Source organism: Kryptolebias marmoratus, linkage group LG22 (genome assembly GCF_001649575.2).
Source record: "Kryptolebias marmoratus isolate JLee-2015 linkage group LG22, ASM164957v2, whole genome shotgun sequence".
Classification (NCBI taxonomy): domain Eukaryota; kingdom Metazoa; phylum Chordata; class Actinopteri; order Cyprinodontiformes; family Rivulidae; genus Kryptolebias; species Kryptolebias marmoratus.
The window spans coordinates 3,006,299-3,032,357 of NC_051451.1; the positions used below are offsets into that span (position 1 = coordinate 3,006,299).

At 39.6% G+C, this 26,059-nt stretch overlaps 1 protein-coding gene across 2 annotated transcripts in view; it reads right to left on the reverse strand.

The window, feature by feature from the left end:
- Positions 1 to 26,059, reverse strand: part of LOC108245446 (pro-neuregulin-3, membrane-bound isoform) — a 678,932-nt gene that overhangs the window by 159,641 nt on the left and 493,232 nt on the right. The gene's annotated exons all lie outside the window — the stretch shown is intronic.

The window sequence follows — 26,059 nt, forward strand, 5'->3', positions numbered from 1 at the left end:
ACTGATCGACTCCATGCCACGCCGCATTGCTGCAGTAATACAGGCCAAAGGAGGCCCAACTAAATACTGAGTGCTGTACATGCTCATACTTTTCATGTTCATACTTTTCAGTTGGCCAACATTTCTATAAATCCTTTGTTTTTATTGGTCTTCAATAATATTCTAATTTTCTGATATGATGAATTTGAGATTTTCATTTGTTGTCATTTGTAATCATCAAAATTAAACGAAATAAACATTTGAAATATATGAGTTTATATGTAATGTATGAATATAATATACAAGTTTCACTTTTTAAATGGAATTACTGAAATCAATCTACTTTTCATGATATTCTAATTTTATGACCAGCACCTGTATATGTCAATGCTAAGTGCATTTAGTCTCGAGCTTGAAAACAGTTACAGGCCTGTTTAGTATTTAAGAATGTGAATGTCTCCAGTCTCTGCTGACCCAAGAGATGGTGTAGTGTACTGTATATATTCCGTGTCAGAAGCTCTGATTTTGTTACAAAAGACTTCTTCACATCTTTTGCAAAATGCCCACAAAGACCAGTGTGTCTTTATTCTGCCTCTGAGTGTCCTTAAATCACGGATGGAGCTGCCCACTTCCCACAGAGAGGTGAACTTTCAGAAATCAAGTAAGCATTGCAAAAATAAAAGAGGAATGGAACAGAACTCAGCTGTGTTGAAGTGGAGTGCAATGCAATAAATGTGTCATGGACATCTATCTGCCTTGTATCATTTTCAGAACATGAGGAAAAACTCAGTTTAGCCATTCTCTTTGCAAAAACAAAATTTTAAACTGATTGCAAAGTTGCTGTTTGCCATCATTGATCTTCCCTCTGTAATAAATGTATGTTGTAAGTAAGTAAACTTTATTCAGATAGCACCTTTCATAGATAAAATCACAAAGTGCTTTACAAAAATACAGATACAGGCCTAATATAAAATAAACAGTAAGAGCAGATGATAAAAACAGTAAGTAGAACATTTAAATAAAAGCTTGTCTGAATAAAAATGTCTTAAGCTGCTTTTTAAAGGAATCAACAGAGACAGCCACATGGAGAGACCGGGGGAGGCCATTACACAGTCATTCCCGGAGAGGTCACCCCAAGTTTTAAACCGGGTCTTAGGGACCTTTAGGAGGTTCTTCGCCGAAGACCGAAGGGTGTGGGCTGAAGAATGACGAATCAACATTTCAGTGACGTATTTGGGGGCTGTCCATTCAATCCTCTTAATGTCAAGACAAAAAATTTAAAATTAATTTTAAATTTGACAGGTAGTCAATGTAGAGAAGATAAAACCGGAGTAATGTGTGACCATTTGTTAGTTCCTGTCAAAAGCCTTACATCAGTGTTCTGTGCCAACAGGATATGAGCAACAGCAGATTTGTTAAAACAAGTAAAAAGGGAATTACAATAATATAACAGAGAATAAAAAAGGATGAATAATCATCTCCAGGTCAGATGTGGATAACATTCCCCTTAATTTAGAAATATTTCTCAAATAATAAAAGCAACTTTTTTATCGTACATCTCGAACGTCTGTTCAGAGACATTGACTGGTCAAAGAGAACACCAAAAAATGAAGGGAATTTTTCTGTTCAGGAGCAATGATCAAAGTTTTAGTCTTGCTAGAACTTAACTGAAGGCAGTTGTTAGCTAGCCAGGCCTTAATATAGAAAATACAACTTAGTAAGTCAGCTAACTTGTGTAATTCTGTTCTTTATTCCTTTGACTAGGTGGTCACACAGACCATATGTCATCATTTCATTACACTGTTGAGCCGCAAAGATGGCTTATCTTTTTAGATGTCAATCATTTCAGCTCTGTTACAACATGACCTCACAGCACAAGGCGCATCAGGGGAGCGTTGGCTTCAAACCCCCTTGCCGCCTCGGTCCATTCAGAAATGACACTGAGACAACCAGAAGGCGTCTAAATCCCAACTTGAAGTTTTTTGTGAGAGAACTTCAAGTTAAAGAGCCACTTCATTTCCATATTGCAATAAGTGAAAATGTGACCTTTCAAGACATCATTTATTCATCAATTCCCATTTAATCATTTAAATCAAGATTATTATAAGTATATATTATTCAGTGTTCCTTTGTAGCATTCTTCCCTTCAGCTTCCAAAACCATGGAGAAAAAAAAGTTACAAGATCATTATTTCTTCCCTGATGCCCTCAAGTACAAGACCAAGTGAGTTACAAACTTCCTAACAAGGAAAAAAACTTATGTGTAGCACTTAAAAACAACACACATCCTGCAAACCAATTATTTTAGAGATAGAGAAGTAGTCCATATGGAATACAGAAAAATGGCAACACAATTTCTGCCAAGACAAAAACAAATAATGTTTCATTTAGTAAACAATTAAAAAATATATATATTTTTTTCTTGGATTTATGCCAACAAGAATTATTACTAAAATGCACAATTCTGTGTTCCCGAATACTTTAAAACTGTCTTTGGAATTTTGCAACGATATCAGACAATTAGAGTGGAACCACAGTTTAGAAAACTTAAACTTTTGATAAGCCTTGCTTCAGGGCCAAGTTCTTTTGGAATGCATTACAAAGTATTCAGTTGCACACAATATCCATAAAATGTAAAATATTTTTCTTTTACATTTTATCTATGTGACAGCCCAATCTACATCATTCATTCCCTGCAGGTATATTAGAATCTGAATTTAATCAGAACACAACCAAAAGCAAAGTTTTGGGAGAATTGTCACTCCACAGTTGTGATTACAGTCTGATGTGGACAGCTTTCTGAGTCTGACAAATGGATATCTAAATCTTAATTGAAAACCCCACTGTTCCAGAAAATGTGCATGTTTTTAGCCTGTCTGATTTTACAGACGATGATTTGTAAAAACTTTACCTTTACTCTGCACATAAACACAAGAACACACAACATCTCTTTAAAGTTTAAATATCAAAGTTAGCTGTGATTAAATGGCTAAATGTTGAGGATGACTTTCAGATACTACCACATCAAATTTTAACTCAATATCTGTAAAATTGACTGAGTTACAGCAACTTTTGTGTCTGTTCTTGTTAATTAAATATGGTGGCTGTCTGCATCTGTGCCTATAGTTATTTTGGGGTAGTTTTTGTATTTGGTGCTCTCCTTCTGTTTAGATTCTCTTCAGTTTATTCAGTTCTCTGCTCCTGCCACGCTTACTCTCACCAGTTCTCCATTGCCAAGTACCCAAGTGTTTCTGTTTCTGTTAATCTGTGTCAGTCTTTATATACCCTGTGCCTCCACTCTCCTTTGTTGTTACATTATCCTGTCTTATGTCTGTAACCTGTCTTCCGGTTGTTCTCCAGGGCTCCTCTGTATCCCGCTCAGTTAGTTTATTCTCCTCCTGTTTTATTTGTTTGCTGCCATCACGGCGTTTTATTTTCTCAGTTCCTAAAATAAAGTTAAAATTTTCATTGAGCTCTTTGTGTCAGTCTGTACTCTTGTGCCTGTTTGAAGAAACAAACTCCAAACCCTGAGAGAATGCAAGAACCGAAGCAATGACCCAGCAGACTGATTATTATATTTGAATTTCTGGCCTGCAGGGCTAACAAGACGCACAGAGGCAGAAGGAGGAGATGAAGCTGCAGTATTGGGGGTCTCAGCTGGCCATAAAACCCCAATCTCCCAGAACAGGTGACTCTGGATGGGTCTATTCCACACCAGCACCTCACTACATGCCCACATCTTGCTACTCTGCAGCAGCCCTCAACCTCCAAGCCACACACATAATGTCATTGAAACAAGGTGGAAACTGCAGCCACGGAAGGGCCCCAGTCACCAGGGTTTCCAGTGCCTGCAGGGCCACCATTGTCTGCTGAGCCTCCAGTGATGCCGGCATAGCCCCAGGATCTCCAGTGGTTCGTGCAGTGCCTCCAGAGTTCCCCTATATCAGTGTTGTTTTTTTTTTAATTTATTCCTTTGTTTGTTTGTTTGTTTTGGGTCGTCAGGTGCCCCTTAAATGGAGGTAGTGTCATTATCTTTGTTTTGCATTAGTTTTGGTAGTTTTTGCATTTAATGTCATCCTTGTATTTAGTTTTCTGCATGTTTTCCTGTCACTCCTCAGTTTATTCAGTTCCACCAACTACCACCTGTCCCCCCTTGCCAGTTGCCCAGGTGTTTCTGTTAATCTGTGCCAGTCTTTATAAGCCCTGCATCTCATTTGTTGTTGCATTTTCCTGTCATCATCTGCTCTTGGTAGATACTTACCTTCCATTTATTGATGATGAATTTAACAGAACTGGGGATGTTTAGGGCATTGGAAATGCTTGTGTATCCATCCCCTGATTTGTAATTTTCAATAATGTTACTCTGCATTGAATTAGGACAGTCTTTTTAAAGAGGACAGCTATTTATGCAATTACTTATTTCACATCAAATAGTTTTATTTAATTGGTATTACACTGTAGAAATTTAGTTTCACTTTGACACTGAAGGGTTTTTTGTTTGTTTGTTTGTAAAGAAGGCCAATTTATAGTGATCATGACTGATTTATGAAAGCAATAAAAGAAGAAAACATCCAAGGGGGTGAATACTTTTGCAAGGAACTGTACATTCAGTGATTACTTTCTGAGAGTTTCATGAAAAGAATCCCACTGGTTCATGAGATATTTTGCTAAAACTACAGAAAAATACGTAGACAAAAACATTTCTGCCTTTCGCCTTCGGCATGGGGTGATTCAAATTCATATAGCAAAAAACTGATGAGGTCTGATGCAAAACAAGGAATTTGAAAATAAATGAGGAAAATATCAAACAGAAGACACATGTCAGCCAAAGATGATTTTAAATAATGATCACAAAAGGAAACTTGGCTTTTATAACAGGAGAAAGGAGTGTGATTTGCATTCTGTGAAACCTGAAGTGGGATGACCTTTTTTCTTCTCTGTTGTTACCCTCTCTGTGAACTCTCCAACAAAACAGGATTGCTTTCATGGACATGAACGTGTTTGATAAAAGTGTCAAGTACATCCTCAGCAGGAAGAGCAGAATCAGAAGGTATTAAAGAACGCCAGCAGACGGGTTCGGCTAAAGGTCTTTGTCTGAAGTGAAGCATAATGGCTGCACCCTGCTGCATACAAGTACAGGATATAAGTTTCACTTTCTGTTATTGAACATCTTGTCTAAATTTTACCACTTGATGCTGTCTTTAGATTGAAATATTTATTTGGCAGTTCCAAAAACAAATTCATCTTGCAAAGGAAAACTAAAACCAATAAAGGCCTTACATTCCTTGATGGAATGCATATCATGCCATAGATCTAAATTGAGATTATCTCATGTTGAAAAATGTCAGATGTTGTGGCGGTTGTAAATGAAATAAGGAGACGAGTCTACAAGAGATAAAACCACATTTGTCATACCTGGTTTAAAAAACAAATAGATTTGTAAAGCATTTGTATAAGAGTGAAAGAACACTTTGTGCGTACATATAACCTCCCCTAATGGCAACATAAATAGTGAAAATATAAGTGGACCAAGAATTGAGCTCATGGTACTCCACACAGAAGAAGAACACTAGAAGAGCTACTCCTGGTGTAGGTTGTAGGTAGCCAATAACAGTTAGGGCATCTTTTGCATATGTGACTAGTTTAACTTTAGGTTTTGTCAGTGGGCATTGTGCAAAATGTTGCCTGTAGATATTTTCTGGTAAAATACATACAGAAGCTCCTGCATTTATAATTAACTTCAGTAACTTCTTTTTTGGACGAGAAGGCCTGGCTCGCAGTCTTCATTCTAATTCATCCCAAAGGCATGCTATTGGGTTGAGGTCAGGGCTCTGTGCAGGCCAGTCACGTTCTTCCATACTAAACTCACTCATCTATGTCTTTATGGACCTTGCTTTGTGCATTGGTGAATAGTCATATTTGGAACAGGAAAGGGCCATCCCCAAACTGTTCCCGCAAAGTTGGGAGCATGAAATTGTCCAAAATGTCTTGCTATGTTGAAGTATTAAAAGTTCCGTTTACGAGAACTAAGCAGCCGAGCCAAACTCCTGAAATAAAACTCCACATCATAATCCCCCCTCTATCAAACTTTACACTTGGCAAAATGGAATCAGACAAGTACCGTTCTCCTGGCAGATGTCAAACCCAGACTCATCCATGGCATTGTCAGACAAAGAAGTGTTCTTCATCACAATAGAACATGACTCCGCTACTCTAGGGTTCAGTGGTGGCATGATATACACCACTGCATATGATGCTTTGCATTGCAATTGATGATGTAAGACTTGAATGCAGCGGCTCAGCCATGGAAACCCATTCAATGACGCTCTCTATGCACTGTTCTTGAGCTAATCTGAAGGCACAATGAAGTAGCTATTGCCTCTGCAGAACGTTGGTGCACTATGCCTCTGTGCACTATGCGCCTCAGCATCCGCTGAGGCCACACTGTTTAGGTGGCCTCTCACTTTGTGGATGAGTTGCTGTCATTTCCAATCAGTTCCACTTTGTTATAATACCACTAACAGTTGACTGTGGAATATTTAGTAGCAAGGAAATTCCACCACTGTACTGATTGCACAAGTGGCATCCTGTCATGGTACCACATAGGAATTCACTGAGTTCCTGACAGCGACCCATGCCTAGGTGCTTGATTTGATACACTTGAGCCATGGAAGTGATTGAAACACTTCAATTCAGTGACTTGGAAGGGTGAGCGAATTCTTCTGGCAATAAAGTGTATCTATCACAGCACCGAGACAGACACTGGAAATGAGCCGATCTGTTATAAGTTTATTTTCCCTGACTCAAAATCCTTATGTTGCAGCCAGAATTCTAAGTTCTGTAACATATTGGGTTATGGTTTTGTTGACATGTTGCCTAAATGAGTGTCTGCACACCAGCACATTACCTCTTGGGACAAAATGTTTTTTCCAGTGCAGCCATGGTTTCATCAAATGCTGTACCTTGTTCTGGAGGTGTGTAGAGCAGACACCGTCTCTCTGAACTCAAGCAGTGTAATAAAATGGTACGTCATCTTTTATTTGGCCAGGTGGCTTTAGTAACATTTATGACCAGCATGTCATTCTCAAGTATTCTTCACCACATTGTAAACGGTATCAAAAGCTCACCAACATGATGCAGGATTGGCTGTGGACTTGGTACTGAAGTGCACATCTTTCGTCGCCAATTTAGTTGTAAATGAAATAAGGAGACAGCTGGTAAAACTCCAGAGCTTCATTACATGCATGTTCTCACACCAAGCACAATCATAGAACTCCTTCAGCTCAGTCTCCTGCATTCTTCCTCTGCAGTTCCTCTAACAGTCTCTTCTACCCCATGCTGCCACAACAGTGCCATCTAGTGACAAAAACACTAACAGCAACAACACAGAACATAAATGCCTTACTAGACCTCAGAACACAACAATGAAGTCATGGTAATTTTAGGTAATACCTTATTTAAAATGTTTTGCACATGATATTGCAAGATCTCGTGCAATCTATTAACACTCAAAATATGCGTTATAAATGCCTCTCAGCCACGACCACATCAAACTTTTGCTTGGCACCTGTAAACTTGACAAAGTTTTAGACATTGTTGATTTTTGCTAAGTTTGCTTAGATGTGGCGGCCATCTTGAATTGGAATTATGGGATGTATAACCACAGTTAAATTAATTTTGGGTTGACTTCAAAAGTTAATTAGTTGTTAATGGGGTCAAAAGTTTACTTTCTGACAGTTTCAATAAAATTTGTCCAGTGGTTTATGAGATATTTTCCTTACAGATAAACAAACTTTACTCCAACAGTTGATGCCAAAATTTTCAGCAAAGATCTCATGCTAGCCCCGAGACCCCTTATGATGAGTTACAATATTGGATTTAGTGTTCCCTTGCCCAGACGCAGGTCACAGGGACCCACTCTGGAGCCAGGCCTGGATGTGGGGCCCTTTGGCGAGCGCCTGGTGACCATGGAGCCCAGCCGGGCACAGCCTGAAGAGGTGACGTGGGTCCACCCTTCTTATGGGCTCACCACCTATGGGAGGGGCCAAAGGGGTCGGGTGCAATGTGGGATGGGTGGTGGCCGAAGACGGGGACCTTGGCGGTCTGATCCTCGTCTACAGAAGCTGGTTCTTAGGACGTGGAATGTCAACTCTCTGGTGAGGAAAAAGCCTGAGCTGGTGTGTGAGGTTGAGAGATTCCGGCTAGAAATAGTCGGGCTCACCTCAACGCACGACTCTGGCTCTGGAACCAGTCTCCTTGAGAGGGCTTGGACACTTTTTCACTCTGGTGTTGCCCCCGAGGAGAGACGCCGAGCAGGAGTGGGCATACTAATTGCCCCCCATATTGGTGCCTGTACATTGGGTAAACCCCAATGTACAGGCACCTCCCTCCGCCTACGTGTGGGGGAACGGGTCCTGACTGTTGTTTGCGCTTTTGCGCCGAACAGCAGTTCAGATTGCCCACCCTTTTTGGAGTCCTTGGAGGGGGTACTGGGACTCCCTTGTTCTGCTCACGTGGACAATGACAATTAGACCTGGAGGGGTGTGGTTGGGAGGATGTTGTGACTCGGTGGGCGGAATACTTTGAAGACCTCAGTCCCACCAGCATGTCTTCCATTGAGGGGACTTTGGGTTGGGGTCTCCAATCTCCGGTGCTGAGGTCACCGGGATGGTTAACCCTCTCAAGGCAGACATTTCAGATTTGCAACAGCGAATTGCATATATCTAATTACTCCACATTCATATTTTATGAGCCTTATTTTACTCAGATGATAATTTCCCCAAATATCTGATTTTTCCTGTTACTAAAACTTAATTTGAGCCCGAGAGGGTTAAAAAGCTCCTCGGTGGCAAGGCTCTGGGGGTGGATGAGATTTGCCCAGAGTTCCTTAAGGCTCTAGATGTTGTAGGGTTGTGTTGGTTAACGCAACTCTGCAATATTGCGTGGATATTGGGTGCAGTTCCCCTGGATTGGCAGACTGGGGTGGTGGTCCCCTTATTTAAAAAGGGGGACTGGAGAGTGTGTTCCAACTACAGAGGGATCACACTCTTAAGCCTCCCTGGTAAGGTCTATTAGGGGGTTCTGGAGAGGAGGGTCCATCGGATAGTTGATAGTTTTGTGGACTTGGAGAAGGCATTCGACCGTGTCCCTCGGGGAATCCTGTGGGGGGAACTCCCTGAGTATGGGGTACCAGGCCCTTTGATACGGGCTGTTAGGTCCCTATATGACCGGTGGCAGAGCTTGGTCCGCATTGTCAGCAGTAAGTCGGACTCGTTTCCAGTGAGAGTTGGACTCCGCCAAGGTTGCCCTTTGTCACCGATTCTGTTCATAACGTTTAGCCAAGCAGCCAATGTGTCGAGGGGATCCGTTTTGGTGGCCTTCGGATCACGTCTCTGCTTTTTGCACATGATGTGGTCCTATTGGCTTCATCAGGTCGAGATCTACAGCTTTCACTGGAGCGGTTTGCAGCCGTGTGTGAAGCGGCCAGGATGAGGATCAGTGCCTCCAAATCCGAGATTATGGTCTTGAGCCGGAAAACGGTAGAGTGCCTTCACCGGGTTGGTGAAGATGTCCTGCCCCAAGTGGAGGAGTTAAAGTATTTAAGTTTAGATGGATTCCTAAAATAAATAAGATGTTTCATGACAACTTGGGGTAATTTGGGGAAATTATAATAAACTAATCAAATAACAATAAGTGACAATAAAGAAAAGGCTGCCAAGTCTTTGACAAGCATACTTAAATTTTACTCTTATAATGGATTAAGTTACAGCAAAGAAGTTATTTTTTGCAATTGCTACAAACCCTTTCATCCTCACCATGTTTAATCTTAAATTACATTACACTTCTGAGAAGATCACAAGAAAGAAAAGGACAGCGAGTGGAAAAAAAGTACTTACAATAACAAAGGAAAATTTTAATCTCTAAAAAATAAATCTGTTGACAACAGCATTATGTTCCGAAGATGCTTTGTTATGAGGGCAAGAATAAGGAGACAGGAAATAATTACTACATCACAGGAAAAGCAGTTTATACAAGACATCCGTGATGCTGCAGGACTAAAGAAAGCCTTGAACTTTATGCGACTCAGAACCCCAAATAAACCTAGAGACTTAACATGACAATACAAATGAGAGGACAGATATTTTAAAGATGTTTATGTTTAAATTTGCCCCAAGAGATAGCAAAAATGTCTAATGTTAATTTAACACATTTTTGGAAGAATGACTTAAATAAAGACAGACAGTCTAAGGCAAATACTGTAAAGCTCACAGTCGCTGGGTTTCTGGAGAAAACAGCCAATCAAATTTAATGCTTTTTAATGCCAATTTAATGCTATGTTTTAACATTTTTAATGCCATCAACAGTGAATGAATAAACTATTACATATTTTTTTCTTTTGTTTTGTTTTTGTTTTACATAACAAGATAAAATCAAGTGTCTTAGTTTGCAAGCTTTTCCTTCCAATTCTAACTGAAGCGAGCATCACAGAACCAAACAAGGCATGGACAGTGTTGCCAGATGTGCAATAATTCTTGTACTTCTACAATAACTTTGCCCTTTGTACTTTCAATAATTTAAAAAATCTTATAAAATTTCAAGACTTGCTTTTAACAAATATCAATGCAAGTACTTTCTTTAGGGCAGCTGTCTTGGGACCTGAAAGTCACAGGTTCGATTCCCTGCCCATATGTCACATTGTCCTTGAGCAAGACACCTAATCCCTAACTGCTTCACAGGTGCCTAAATAGCTGTCTACTGCTCCATTTGTGTGTATCTCAAATGTATGATGGGTCAGATGCAGAGAACAAGTTTTATATATGTCTGGGTACATACAATGATGACAACATATAATCATGGAAAAAAAATCATGGCTTGATTTATGCTTATTGTCCTAAGTTTTTTTTTTTCTTTTACAAACACCACAAATTCCTTCCCCATCCTGACCATCGACAGGCTGCAATCATACCATTCCTCATCTTCTAGCCACTTTAGCTGGAATTTGGATTTCCTTCTTAGTTTCTGATCGGCCGGTGCACAGTTGTAGGAAGATCATGTTTTGGAGGAAAAACATGAAAACGTCAGGAGCAGAGACAAGTTACCAGGATGGTTTTGCATGTTATGATAATGTATATTATGGCAATATTTCATAAAAATTCATAAGATTCAAATTTAATGCTTTTTAATGGTATTTAATACCTTAAATATAGCAATGTTCATTTGGTGACTTGTAATGCTGTTCAATGCCCTGTGGAAACCCTGTATTAGTATAATTATACTTGTTCTTAACAATCCCAATTCCATCAGGGATTGTTTTGTTTTTTTTTTTTGATTTGGTTTGTAGTACAATGCATTTTTCAGAGAAGAGTTCAATGAGTGACATATTCTACTGATAATTTTACTACTTTTTATTAATTTTATTTAAATTGTTTCAAGCTATATTTTGGGTTAAAAGACTAAATCTGTTGAACACACATTCCCCATATAATAAATCGTCGACTATAGGAAAATTTAGACCTGGTAATTAATCAGATTTGATCCAAAAAGTTGCCAGTTTTGCTTAGTTGATTTCTTACATTTTTGGTTAGACTTTTGAACATGGCAAGAGTTCTGTCTTCTCAATTGCTGATGCATACTACTGACCAGTTATCTCATGGCTGTTGGTAAGTCTCTGTCTAAAGCACAGGAGTTCAAGTATCTAGGAATCTTGTTGTCAAGTGACTGTAGGATGGAGTGGGAGATGGATAAACAGATCAGGGCCACACAGTAATGAGGACTATGTTTTGGTTTGTCTGGTGAAGAAAAAGTTGAGTCTATCTACATTTATGGCTCGTGATCACCACCATAAGTGAGAAATGTTAGATTCCTAACACGAGCAGCTGAATGGAGCTTTCTACATAAGGTGGTCTGGCACAGCCTTAGACATAAGGTGAGTAACTCTCTCACCTTAGGGGAGGTTGGAGTAGAGCCACTGCTCCTCTGCATTGAAAAGAATCAGCTGAGGTGGTTTGGGCATCTGATTAGGATGTCTCTTGGGTACCTCTTTTTGGAGGTTTCCCAGGCATGTCCCACTGGGAAGAGACCACATGGTACACCCAGAATGCACTGTAGGGATTACATGTTCTTGCTGGCTTGGGAACTCCTTGGGACCCCTTAGAAGTAGTTAAAGAGTGTTCCTGTTGCCTCTGGGTCTTGACCATGGATAAACTGAATAGACAAATGACCAATTTATACTGTGTGTACATACAGACAGAATGTGCACCTTCTGAACCAGTGAATACAAAGACCTGTCCATGTATTTTGTATATTGTTTCATTTTTGTCATTGAAACTGTGTCACTAACCATTTCAAAAAAGTTGCCTCTCAAAGAGATTCATCAGTAACTTGATCACTTGACAACTTACAGAAACTTCTCAGCAGAAACATGTTGAACTTTAGTTAGTTCCACAACTGTGGGGCCTCATGAATATTCTTGGATGAAAGACACTTGGGAGAATCTTGTGTTACAATGTCTTTATGGTCTTTCTTTAAAATCATTTACTTGCATCTAATCAAAACCATACATCCAAGTGTTTGTGAGTATGTTAAATAAAGATCTGCATAAAATGATCCACACATGTGCAGAATGTAACTTGACCAGGTGCTGTCTATCCATTAATTTTTCTTATCAGCCTCTTCCTTCAGGCCCATTGGGAGCTGGTTTTTATCTCCAGCAGTCATTGGGTATTAAGAGGGGTATACCCTAGCCAGGGTGCCAGTCTGTCACAAAGCCGCATGAAGACAAAAGAAACACTGCTTCACACTGTTGAGTCGCCAATTAATTAAATTTTCTGGACTCCATTCAGCTCTTTCAACAGAAGCAACTTGATAAATCGTCGAAAACACCAACTGACTTCAAAGAGTTTGCTAATAGCAGTGGGGATCAGCTGCAGTCTGTCACTGAGTAGAAGAGGACCTTAGACTGAATAGATCTGAGCACGACGGGTGCTTTTGGAAAAGACTATTACTGTTCTGGCTCCGTTTGATGGTTAACATGAAAAGTAAGTTTGTTTGAACCAATTTATAAAGTAATTGTAAAAGGTATAGTGACAGTTAATGTCTCTACGTAAATTTTGTTTAAAATTGAAAATATTATTTTTTTCATGACTTTATGAACTAGAGGTAGGTAGGTGAACTAGATCCTCTATAATATCACATCTCTGATAGAAATATTTGTAATTTCAGATTTTTTAAATGTTTCACTCATGGATTTTTTTGTTTTTTTGATTTAAAGTATAGTTGTTGTTTTTTTTAAATAAACTTATTGAGCTCACCTATGAGCTGGATGTGGTCCCAGGGGCCACTAGTTGAAAAGCCCTGCTGTAGTTCTTTATATCTGGTCCAGTTAAAAAAGGGGATCTTGTGTAGGTTCAAACTTGACAGGACATTTTTTTTAGCAAACAAGCAGAAATAAAATGTAAGAGGGTGGAAAGAGGAGACAGAGAGAGTGGAAGGTTCAGAGTATAGATAGAGATGTAATGTAATATCATAAGAATGTGCCACTACCTGTAATTGTATGCATGGATACATGTGAGGCAATGAAAGTGAGCAGGGAGCAAGTTATGGCAGCTGTAGTATTAATTAGGCAGGTGAAATGAGTGGACTGCATCATTACATTGGTAATTAGAGAGCAATCTACTTTCCCTTCATGTCAATGGCTCTGAGAAAGGAGGAAGTAGAGAAGGAAAACTAATTTGGAGGCTGCCTGAGCAATATGGGAATAGAAAAGCTTCTGGGAAATTGCTTGTTTTTATTTATTGTCTGTTTTTAACCATTACTATGTTTTTTAACTATTGCCTGTTTTTAATCATGGTCTATTTTTTAACCATTGTCTTTCTTTTAAGTCACTGTTAAAATCATTATTATGCCACACCTCTGAACTTTCAGCTGAAAACCGTTTATGCATGTTAAATAATTGTATGTTTTATCCTTTATTGTTATGTTATTGTTGTTTTTGTTCATTGTTGTATAATGTGTTCTGCTGACCTCTTGGCCAGGTGACCCTTGTAAAAGAGAATTTGATTTCAATGAGTTTTTATCTGAAGGTGAAAATGAAAGAAAGATTTAAAGAGAAAGGGAATGTTATGTGGTTGAAAGACATGAAAATAATTTATTGCTAATTCCACTCTTGGTAGTCAGCTTCCATAATCTCCAACACCCTGCTAGTCAATCACAATGTGATCAATGAGATATGCTGATAGAATGCAGCACATTTCCTAGATCTGTCTTTTCTTTCAGTACATTGATGTCATCTTACACTGGGTGATGGATGACTTAAACTGTTGTTGAAAATAGCAGATGCCTTCCGATGCAACAGCACATTGTAGCGTGCTGCAGTTCATTTTCCCCTCTGGTGTGCACATAACAACTTGGATACCAGACTCAGAAATCCTCTTTTTTGCTCCAGCCACCGTAAGAACATATTATATCAGAAATGTTAGAAACAGTAGGACAACTATAGCTGTTGCTCAAGTATATTAAAGTCTCAGTGTTTTTACATTTAGATGAATGTCCTGATTATGTTTAATTTTCATTCATTCAGAAATCTAAATTTTCAGTTTTGTCCTTTCCGTGAATTGTATCATTATCCAATTCTAAAGGTTTTTGAATCTTTTTGTTTTTATGTTTGCATAATTTATGTCACAACTTAAAAAAAGATTGTTTACAAAGTTATAGTTACAAGATCATTTTATGTCTAAACCTTGGAATCTAGCAACACACAAAATGCAAAATGTCTGGTCTTTAAGCATACTTTGTATTGAAATAAGTTATAAAAACTGGTGTCTTAATTAAATTTATGACATGGGCATTATTATCAGCCCTTAGTTGCTATATGGTGCACAAATACTAACAATAAGGTCCAAATAAATAAATGCTTTTACATATAGGAATATTACATGCTGGCAAAAGACTGACCTTGTCAAGCCATATCACTCTTTTATTTCATTTTCACTCCATTTTAATGTCAAAGCGACTGAATCATAACCACAGTGGGCATTCCAATGGGAAAACCATTGGAAGACATGGAATTAGTATTTTGGCAGGAGTTCAGATGGATTTCAGTCACTTGGAAATGTGTTGCTGGGTCTCTTTTCCCTGAGGGATGCATGGTTTAGATGCAAGAAGTTGCCATGTGATGTCAGTGCTGGCCAGGCAGGACAGTGAACCGGACTGAGAGCTGAAGCTTGTGGGCTGGGATGACTTTGGCTCTGTCACACCAAGGTCTTCACTCTAACTCCACTGTAATGAGCCTGTCAGAGCATTGCATACCACAGGAGATGGGCTGCCCCCCGTAAACCCAGTTTCACAGTCAAGGATGAGTAGCTTCATGTGTGTATATATGTGTGTATGTGTATTTTAGAAGTGTTTATGGCCAGAAATCCAATAAACCTGAAAGGTCTTATCAATGCAAAATGCTTTTCAATTGTCTTTAGTCTGATTCAAGTCCCACCATACAAACATTAAGATTAAAATATTTCAGAGACCTTGGATTTACTTTTAAACAGCATTTCCTATAAAATGAACAATATTGTTATCACTAACATTGTGAATTAAAAACCTAGCATTGTTAGAAGAAGTGCATATTACTCACCATATTTATGACAGTTTTAAACTAAGATCTGGCAAAAAAGATAATGATTTTTCTCTGTCTGTCTTTAACAGTCAATAATTACTGACTGATTTGAGTCAAATGTTCAGATAGATAGAAATTTTCTTAGTTACATTTTTTTTTCACATCTACAGAACATTTATAAACTAATTTGGTAAATATCTGGTCAGGGCTATCGAATAGAAAACCAAGATCTTGCCAAAATCATAATATGCTTTTAGATCGAGAAATCACTTAAAGTAAAACTAATTGCCTCTATACTTAGCTCTACCCAAAAGTTTGTGTGCTCGCTCCATGGGATACAGTTTTCCTGATTTCCTAGAACTTTTTTGTAACGTAGTGCATGGGTTAAATATTTGGGCTATCTAATCTTTTAAATGGACACATTTCAGGGGCATCCTTCAAACAAAATTACAAACTAGACAAGCAAAAATGTTACAAAATGAATACAGTGTTTTCTCATTTGAAACATTTTACAAGAATCAATGGCAATTATTGACATATTCACTTACTGAAGGGCAGTGTTGCAATTTTATGACTTTGTCGAAACTCTTAGTGAGTATTAAGACCCCTCTAGACTGTTTTTCAAAAAAAGTAACTAGTGGCAGTGTTTCCGCTAAGTTTTTGGCCTTCGGAGAGAAGGGTGGTGTCAGACTGTGGGATGGAGGGAGCACAAAGAATTTGAGTTTATGTTTTGCTTTAATAACAACAATTTGCATAGATAAATTTGCAATTTACCTGTGCATGTGTGAGAAGTATGTGTGAGGTTTAACTGGGTAAAAATGGCCCAGTGTGAAGGGCATGTTTCTCCACTGATCAACAGATATAGTTCTGCTATAGAGTGTAACCCCTTAAAATTTCCTGCCCCCTCTTGCTCCCCCATGAATATTTTTCTAGTTCTGCCCTTGCCTATTGGCCAGATTCTCTAGACATATTTGATAGGGGAGTTTAAAGGTCATCTGTCAATTAGGGTTGGGTGATTGGAGTCCATCAGGCAATAGATTTTTTATGAATATTTTCCTTTTTTTTTAGGTAGTTCAAGTTTCCCTATCAAAAGTTTTGACCTGTAAATGGCTGTACAATTCAAATTTAAACTCAAACACAATGTAATACATCCTAATCCTGTCCACTTGAATTATTTCCAGCAGCAATGTCTCTAACCTTCTGTCAGGTGTCGGTCCGGTCCATCTCTAACCTTCTGTCAGGTGTCGGTCCGATACATTTCTAACCCACTGTCAGGTGTTGAGGTTGGTGATAATGTATCGGCTTTGGCATCTCCCCCAGCCGCAGTGAATTGGTAACATGCAAACGCATACAGATTTTTATTCATTTATTACATGCCATGACTGGGGAAGCGGGCGGTGCCACTGCGGTGCTCCCTTGGATAATGCTAAGGGACACTGATGTGAAAGCTTGTATAGTTCTTACTCTTCTCGACAAGCAGTAGACGCTGCCATGAGCCCCTCCTCTGTTGCAAAGCACTTACAGGTAGCACAGTCCATGCGCAGCATTCCCTCTTAACTGCAGTCAGAGCAGGAGATGGTTACCCCTTCAGTCCACCTTTCAGACTATGAATGAATTGTGCATGTGCAGAGCAAGATAATAGCTTCTTTCCAAATTGATAAGTTGGCAACACTGATTCAAAAAGTATTACAAGCTGCACAAATAAAGTAACTGACAAATTGAAAATTTCCTCAGTTAAAATATTTTACAAGAGTTAAAGTGAGTTGTTGACATATTTGCTTACTTAAATAGTGGCCCATTTTATAGTTAAATATTGAAAACCACTAACCCTTATGACTTCAAAGTAAGGACCAAACAAACCATCACAATTTAATGGTAGACAGGATTCAGTATAATATATTAAAGTTTGAGATGGATACACTGAAAAATGTATACTGTGTACTGCTTTGCATTTTCTGTTGTACAGGCTTTTGCAGAACTTTTTGTGGTTTAGATAAATGTTACAAGACAACTATTTAAGTTCCTTTACAAACTTCATTAGGTCTCTCTCTCTCTCTCTCTCTCTCTCTCTCTCTCTCTCTATATATATATATATATATATATATATATATATATATATATATATATATATATATATATATATATGTGTGTGTGTGTGTGTGTGTGTGTACATACGTTTGTACATACATACAAATTTCAAACATTACATCTGCTGGCAGTAGTCATGTTTGTGAGTAACTTTTGTTTGCTGGAGCTCAAGCCTGTGTGCCTGTATGTGTTTTGCCATAAAGCCTCCCTGATCCAATGTTAACTGCTCTCATAAACAAGCACCTGCCAGATGTGAGCCTCTGCCCACAGAGGAGTACTTGAGTCTAGCTGTGAGTGGAATCCATAACCAGAAGTGTCCTCTGCTCACTGCATGTGTTTGTCTCAAACAGAAAAAAAACAAAGTTTAAAGCCAAACACAACTGACTTTCTGTTAAGGCTCAAGTTTTATTTTAACCAATAAAAATATTGCACCAAGCTCCTAACAGACAGACATAGAGCTAGACACATGTACAATTTAGGTAGTTCGAAATTAACCAACGTTTGTCAAGCTTATTCATGTAGAAAAGGACTTCACATTATCCTCTGTAGTGTCTGAAAAATTTAAAAGCCGCAAAAGGCTTATTTATAATGATTGGACAGTCAGAGACCAAAATGAGAAATTCACCAATTACAAGCTCATTCTGCCACAAAATCATTTCTGCTTGTGTCCATTTTCACACATAGACTGCAGCTGTTGCATGTATTTTGACAGCGATGGTGTTGGGCTGTACATGAACTCTCATGCTATGCTAAACCAAATTTTGGATTACCTTCTGGAAAATAAAAATAAAATAACTAACAGAGTATCAAGCAAGGCCATCCCTTGCTTGATTTGAACTGACATAACTCTCAGTCTGTAGTAGTTTAATGTGACACAAAACACAAGTTCCACTTTGTTGTCAGTCCTCAAAAAAGACTCAGTTCTTGCTCTTGTATTCACCGTCCTTGTCTCTTTCTTCTTGTGTGTACAGTTTGGAACATCTGCTCTGAGTCTTCTTTACTGCCTCTGGTGTATTTTTGTGGCAGTATTGGAGCATCACATAAAAGCCTGATATAGTTGCTGAATCATTGAGGTTGTTTTCTGTGTTTCTGTGTGGATGAAAGCATTTGTAGATATGGTGCTGATTTTACAAGAAAAAAAACTGTTTTGGAAAGATCGTTCTTGTGTGGATGGCACCTTAGTTTTCTGCCATACAGCATTTTGCATTTAGGCCAAGTTTTTTTTTTTGTTCTTATCTAACCAGAGCACATTTTTCTCATGTTTGCCGTGTCCCTTCATGCCTTGTGGCAAATTGCAAACAGAACTTCTTTTGCCATTTATTCAACAATGACTTTCTCCCTGCCACTTTTTCAGAAAGACCAGATTTGTGGAGTGTAGGGCTGAAATGATTTCTCGAGTAATTCGAGTACCTCGATTACTAAAAATCCCGAGGCAAATTTTCTGCCTTGAAGCTTCGTTAAATATATTGAAATAAATACTGTTAAACTATTCAGCATACTGTGGTCTAGCCAGAAGGTTTTGGTTTAGCACAATGCTACCTCTAACGCTAATGCCTGGCATGTTTCTGTTTGCTGCAGTGAGGTGTACTTGCGCGTATGTGCAAAGCTTGTAGCTATGGAGGGAGACGAAGAATGCTTAGAAGAAGCACCCCAAAAACGAAAAAAAAAAATGTCAAAAGTTTGGGAACATTTTAGGCTAAACAGAAACGACAACACAACGCAATGCGTCCACTGCAATGCAGAATTGGCGTTCTACAATAGCACGTCTTCGCTGTCGCAGCACCTGAAGAGAAAACACCTGCTGTATGCATCGAAACACCCATAGCTGCCAAAAGATACCATTTATGTTGTCTTTGCAAAATATGTTAACCTAAATGTATGATAATCTGTCATGTTACAGATGTACAATGAGGGATATTTTTGCTAACCTTACATCTACCGACTAATCATAGTGGCTACCTGGCAGGGTGTTATGCGACACTCTGTAAGTTGTGTGAAAAAAAAACAACAAAAAAAAAACTATACAGGACTTATTGCAATCTTGTTAAAGGTAAAAGCCCAGCAACAGACTGATGGCATAAGCTAAAACACATCTATTTATTGCTGTAATTCTATCCTGACTTCAATGAGATATTTAGGGTGAATATTTCAAGTGTAAATGTATTTACATGAGTTAATAGATTTTTTTTTCTTCTTGCTACTGCTGTTTATGACTTTGAAAACTGGGATTAGCCTTCATTTATTACTACTGTCATATTTGTTTATAACTAAGAATTCAAGACAAAATAATAATACAGTCTTAATAAAAAATAGCAATGTATTTTTTACCATGTACAATAACAAATTAAGTCTGCAGAACTCAATGTACAAACTCAAACTTTTACATTATTTAGCTTACTTACTCAATTTCTAACATAAAGATTCCATTCAGTTTTCCAAACCATAAAAATGATTTTACGGCTTTTAATTTTTTCTTTGATGGTTAAAAATAATTCAATGACAGAGGGCTTTTAATTAAAGTGTCCTCAAACCTCATACATAAATAAAATCAATTAATGAGTGGTTTCTTAAATGTTATTTTTTGTGTATTTGTATTACTCATAAAATGAGTAGTTACTGCAGAACCTGGCAAATTTTATTTTCGATTATTCAACTAATTGCCAGAATAATTGATAGATTACTCGATTACAAAAAATAATTGTTTACAACAGTCCTAGTGGAGTGCATGACTAATGTGCATGGCATAACTAACTTATCTTGTGACTAGATTGTCCTACCTGAGCTGTGAATTGCTGCAGCTCCTCTTGAGTTACCAAGGGCTACTTGGCTGCTTCTTGGATTAATGGTCTCATTGTAGATCTTGTCAGTTTCAGTGGATAACAATGTTTAGGTTTGCAACTGTGCCATACTCTTTTTGTTTTTGGATTAATAAATGATAATTTTCACCATGGCAGCACAATGGCTCACAGAAAGAAGTTCAGAGTTCCACCTGTCACCTAGGACCTGTCTGTGGAGTTTTTATGTTCTTCCTGTGAATGCTTGGATTTTTTCCAGGTACTCCAGTTTCCTCCCATTGACCCAAAACATTCATGTTGGCATTCAGGTTAACTGACAACTAAATTGTAACTAGGTGTGAGTGAGAGCAGGAGTGATTGTTTGTCTTGTATTTCCTAGGGATGCAAGCTGTCCAGGTCGTTCCCCGTCTCTCATACAATGACTGATAAACATAAGCACAAGTTCTCCTGTGTCCCTGCATGGAAAAGCAAATAAAGAAAAGGAATGGGTGGAACAGTACTCCATAAGATGTTCAAAGTTTGTGATATTAGTTTATAATCTAGCCTTGTTTTAAAGATTTAAACAACTTTATCTCTGACCTGTCTGGTGTTTGATCACTAAGGTTGAGCAACAGACGCCTGAGGCCTTCACAGAACATTTGTATTTATACTGACATTAAATTACACACAGGTTAACTCTGTTTACTAATTAGGTGACTCTAAAAGCAATTGTTTACACTGTATTTTAGTTTGAGGTATCAGAGTCAATGGGGATGAATACAAATGCATACCACACTTTTCAGATTTGTATTTGTTTATGTTTATGTATTGGAATATCACTTAAAATCCCAGTAAAATTCTTTGACGTTTGTGGTTGTAACATGACAAAATATGGAACAGTTTAGGCGGAAGGAGTTCTTTTTAAAGTCACTGTGTTTTCCTTATATCACAAGCTAAAAGGTGGTTAAGTCCTTTATACTGTGAGAATGGATATATTTCAATACCCGGAGGGCCGAGGTTTTAATTAAAGGGGTCAAATCTCCTCTTTCCAATAATTACATTCAAATAATGGTTTTCCCTCACTAAATAGGTGTACTTTTATTGGAAAGTATTGGTAAAAACATTCTAAGGTACATAAATTTAGCCTCTGAATGTAAGATGAGTCATATACTATGTACTACTGTTTCTTTTATTTTGTCTCTGAATCATGAACATGTTGCATTCATTTTTAGAACTGTCTGAGCACTCACAGTGAAACAGTCCTTCACCTCAGTTTTTCCCTTTTCCCTGCAGCGACTATAACTACTCTCTAAACACCATGTGTCTTACTTATACTGCTCAGTACAATGACAACTGGGCCTCATGGAAATTACTAAATACTCTTCAGTTTCAGTTTTCTCCGACAATTTATTTGGAGCTGCTGGGGACTCATGCTGTCAGCTTTTGTATTAATGTGACACTAAGTTATTTCAGTGACAGCTATGAATAGTTAGGGTATGTAGCAAAGGGGAACAATACATCTGTCACTTAACATTTTTCACACCCCAACACTAACTGACACACATAAATAGCTGCACACGACAGAATGTTGGACATAAGTGTATGACCAAAAAAAAAACTAATTAAGCATCATTTATATTTAAAGCTCAGTAAAACGGATCGCTAAGATTTTGTAAAAGAAATCACAACAGTGCATTAGTTTGGTAATTTTGCTTGGTAATGTCACCAGAAAACACATGGGCCGTTTCTGAATGTGTACTTGTCTGTAGTTGTGTACTCAGATACCTGTAAAATGTCATCATCTGGAGTCCAAGTACTGTTCCAATTCAAAGCAGGTATTAAGTCAAGTAAGCTCCAAATGTCTGGATGTGTACTTGCTCCATCAATTTTATCGAGGATGCAACATGCTGTGACCTGTATGGACTTTGGGAAGCTAGATATTCCAAGATGCATTTTGTTACAGCCAGCCAGTACCAGTAGGCAAGGAAGTAAGTGCTTCAATGTTTTGTTTTTACTAATATTTTATCATAAAATGCAGTTATTTTTTTTCAGGCAAGATAGGTTTTTAAAAATCATATACGTATGCAGTCAGTTTCAGCTGTCTGTTTACAACCAACAGATCACATTTATAGGAATTTATTTCTCTTACTCACTGATGTAAGTGTATTCTGGTTTTGCTTTTTAAATATAATGACAACCACCTACTTTACAGATAAAAATCATCAAACTGATGGATACAACAGAATAGCAGTTTTTGATTAAATCAAAAATTTAAACCAATGTATTTTGCACTGAGGCCAGTGTTACCTAATACGTCTATTTCGGCTCGTCTGCAGGTAACGAGCTCCAAAGGTTCTGCTCCGCTGGCGGCAAAACAAAGAGGAGGCAGATGAAAGCTTGTAGAACTTTTATTCCTCTCTTGGCAAGGCGAATAGCATACCACCAACCTCACAGCTAGCGTCTCCCCCCCCTAACTCACTCAGCTCTTCTTCTTCTTCTCCCCGTTGCTCTCTACCACCCCCTATCGGAAGGCCGGGCCTGTAACACTACCCCCACTCTGGATGATGATTAAACGCATTTAACATTACTCCAGCAACCATAACTGGTTAGAACAAATCCTCCAAAATCTAAGCTAGAACACTTCGTCAATGATCTACTGTAAACAGAGACTACAGTGCAAGACAATACACCTTTACAATAACTAGCCAAAGGCAAGTAAAGGAAAAATAATAATCCACTGCATGAAGCACATTACTCTAGGAACTGAAACAGGCGTGCTGTATACATGTTTTTTTTTTTTGTTTTTTTTTTATCCCCCACCTGAACTGGGCAGTAACCCGCCTACACCCAGATTCAGGCAAATAAAGAAAACAAAAGAGTTCATCCTTATGCAGGTGGACATCTAGCCGCTGACCCACTGACCAAATCGGTCAGGGGGTCTGCGTCTCCTCTGTGGTCTTTCCTGAGGTCCTGCTCCTTGAAGGACCGGCGGCCGCTGATCCCCCACAGAACCCTCTGTATCATTGTCTTCCGGTAGAACCTGGCCAGCTTCCTTTTGAATATGATTGTCTCCATACGAAGCTGAATCGACAGACCAAGACTGAGATGGGTCGTCTATTGCGGAGTCCACCACCTCTGAGAAGCCATCCCAGGGATTTAAAGGCCCGTCATGATCCACATCCAAAGAAGCACTGACCACTGGTGGAGGTACCTCAACTGCTGCTGGGCCATGAGCGTCTTGGAAAACCCAGCTATTGTTCAACGGGGTCCTGGCGTAATAAGGCTTGAGTTTATCATGATGAACCACTTTAGCTCGTGACTTTGGACCCTTCTTGATGCAATAAACAAGGTCGTCCAATGTTCCAGTGACAAAATAGGGACCCTCGTAGGAAGGGAGGAACTTCCGTATTCTGTTCCTCACTTTCTTCGTGCCCTTGATCAAGAGCCAAACAGCTTCCCCAACCTTATACTGTAGTTTGTACATGTTTTTGTTATACTGTCTCTTAGCTCGTTCAGAAGCCCTACCAAGCCACTCCCTGGCCAGTTGATGAGAGAGTTGTAACCTCTCTTTTTGTTGCATGACACATTGTGGGATGTTGGAACAGCCATTGTCAGGGAAGGGAACAGCAACAAGATCAATTGGCTCGGTTATTTCTCGACCAAACAGCATCATGTTAGGTGTAAATCCAGTAGAGCTGTGCTTTGTGGCCCGGTAAGCCATAAGTGCATATGGAAGCATCAGATCCCACTCCCAATGGCAGCGTTCTGCAGTGGTGGCCAGAATTTTCTGCAAAGTGGCATTAAACCGTTCCACCTGGCCATCGGATTGGGGACGAAATGGGGTAGTTCGTGTTTTTTCAATGCCCAGCAGCTCACACATGCTCTGGAAAACAGCAGATTCAAAATTGGTGCCCTGGTCACTATGGAGTGAGTGTGGGGCTCCATATCTGCAAACCCATTCAGACACAATCTTCTCCGCCACAGTGGGAGCTTGCTCGTCAGATAGGGGATAAGCTTCCACCCACTTACTGAAATAGTCCTGCACCACCAATATATAGCGGTTGTGTCGCTCAGTTTCATTTAAAGGTCCCATCAGGTCAACTGCTACCCTTTCCATGGGGGCACCAACCCGCACAGTTCCCATGGCTGCCTGGGGCGTTTTCCTTGGTCGAGCCTTGGCTGAACAGCTGATGCAGGTACGGCACCACAGAGTAACGCCATCTCTCATATTATACCAGTAATATCTGCTTTTCAGGCGCGACAGAGTCCTCTCTGCTCCAAAATGACCACCTACGGGCCCGTCATGCAGTTGCTCCATTACAGAGCTGTGGTAACAGTGTGGCAATACTATCTGTGGGTAGAAAACTTTGCCCCCACTGCAATAAAACTTCCTCAACATGATTCCATCTTTCCTGTAGAGTCTCTTCCACTGTGACCACAGAGCTTTGGTGGCCGGGCTACATGCTGCTATGCTGGCCCAGGCCGGACGATTTTCCCCTTTATCCATCCATTCCCAAACTGGTCCGATGTCAGGGTCATTCTTTTGGGCAGCAGCAAGCTGCTCATTAGTCCAACCACGGAACAGGTTAGGCTGAGGTGCTTCGCTCACCTGGTGGACTTTGGGATGAGTGGAGTTCTCCCTGTTGCCATTTATACAGTTGCCCACTACCCCCACTAGAGGTCGCCCTGGGGAAGTTGAAAAGTCAGTTTGGGCTGATGAGCTATGCATTAGGTCACACTGCACAGCCTTGTGTTGAAACTGTTTCCTGCCCAGCTCTGGATCTGATATGTGACATACACAGTTCTCACGGCAGGGCTTCCTGGAAAGAGCATCCGCATTTAGGTGTTTAATTCCTGGGCGGTGAACCACCTGGAAATCATACTCCGCCAGTTTCTCTAACCAGCGAGCAAGTTGACCTTCAGGCTCCCTCAGTCTGGTGAGCCACCGTAGGCTGCTGTGGTCAGTTCGAATGGTAAAGTGTCGCCCCAGCAGGTATTGTCTGAAATGTGAGGTGAACTCCACCACAGCCAAAAGTTCCCGTCTAGTGGTGCAGTAGTTCTTCTCAGTAGCCGACAGACATTTGCTGCCATACGCCAGGACTCTCTCCTCCCCCTCCTGTATCTGAGAGAGAACGGCACCGATACCACAGTCACTGGCATCAGTGTCGAGGAGCAACTCACCACTATCCAGAGGGTAGCCGAGGACAGGCGCTGACGTCAGGCGCCGTTTTAACTCTTCAAGAGCCTCCTGGCATTGAGTTGACCAGTTAAAACGAGCATACTTTATGGTGAGCTCGTGGAGTGGCTTGGCAACTGTGGCAAAATTTTCTACGTAACGGCGATAATATGAAGCTAGCCCCACAAACTGTCGCACCTCTCTCACGTTTTGAGGGGTGGGCCACTCCTGTACACGCTGAATCTTCTGCGGGTCTGTGGCAACCCCTTCAGCTGAAACTTTGTGGCCTAAGAAAATTACTTGCTCCCGAAACAGGCAGCATTTGGAGGGTTTGAGCTTCAGGTTAGCTCCACGCAGCCTGGCAAACACATGCTCCAGTCGCTCCAACATCTGACCAGTGTCTCGTCCTAGAACTATAATGTCATCGAGATAA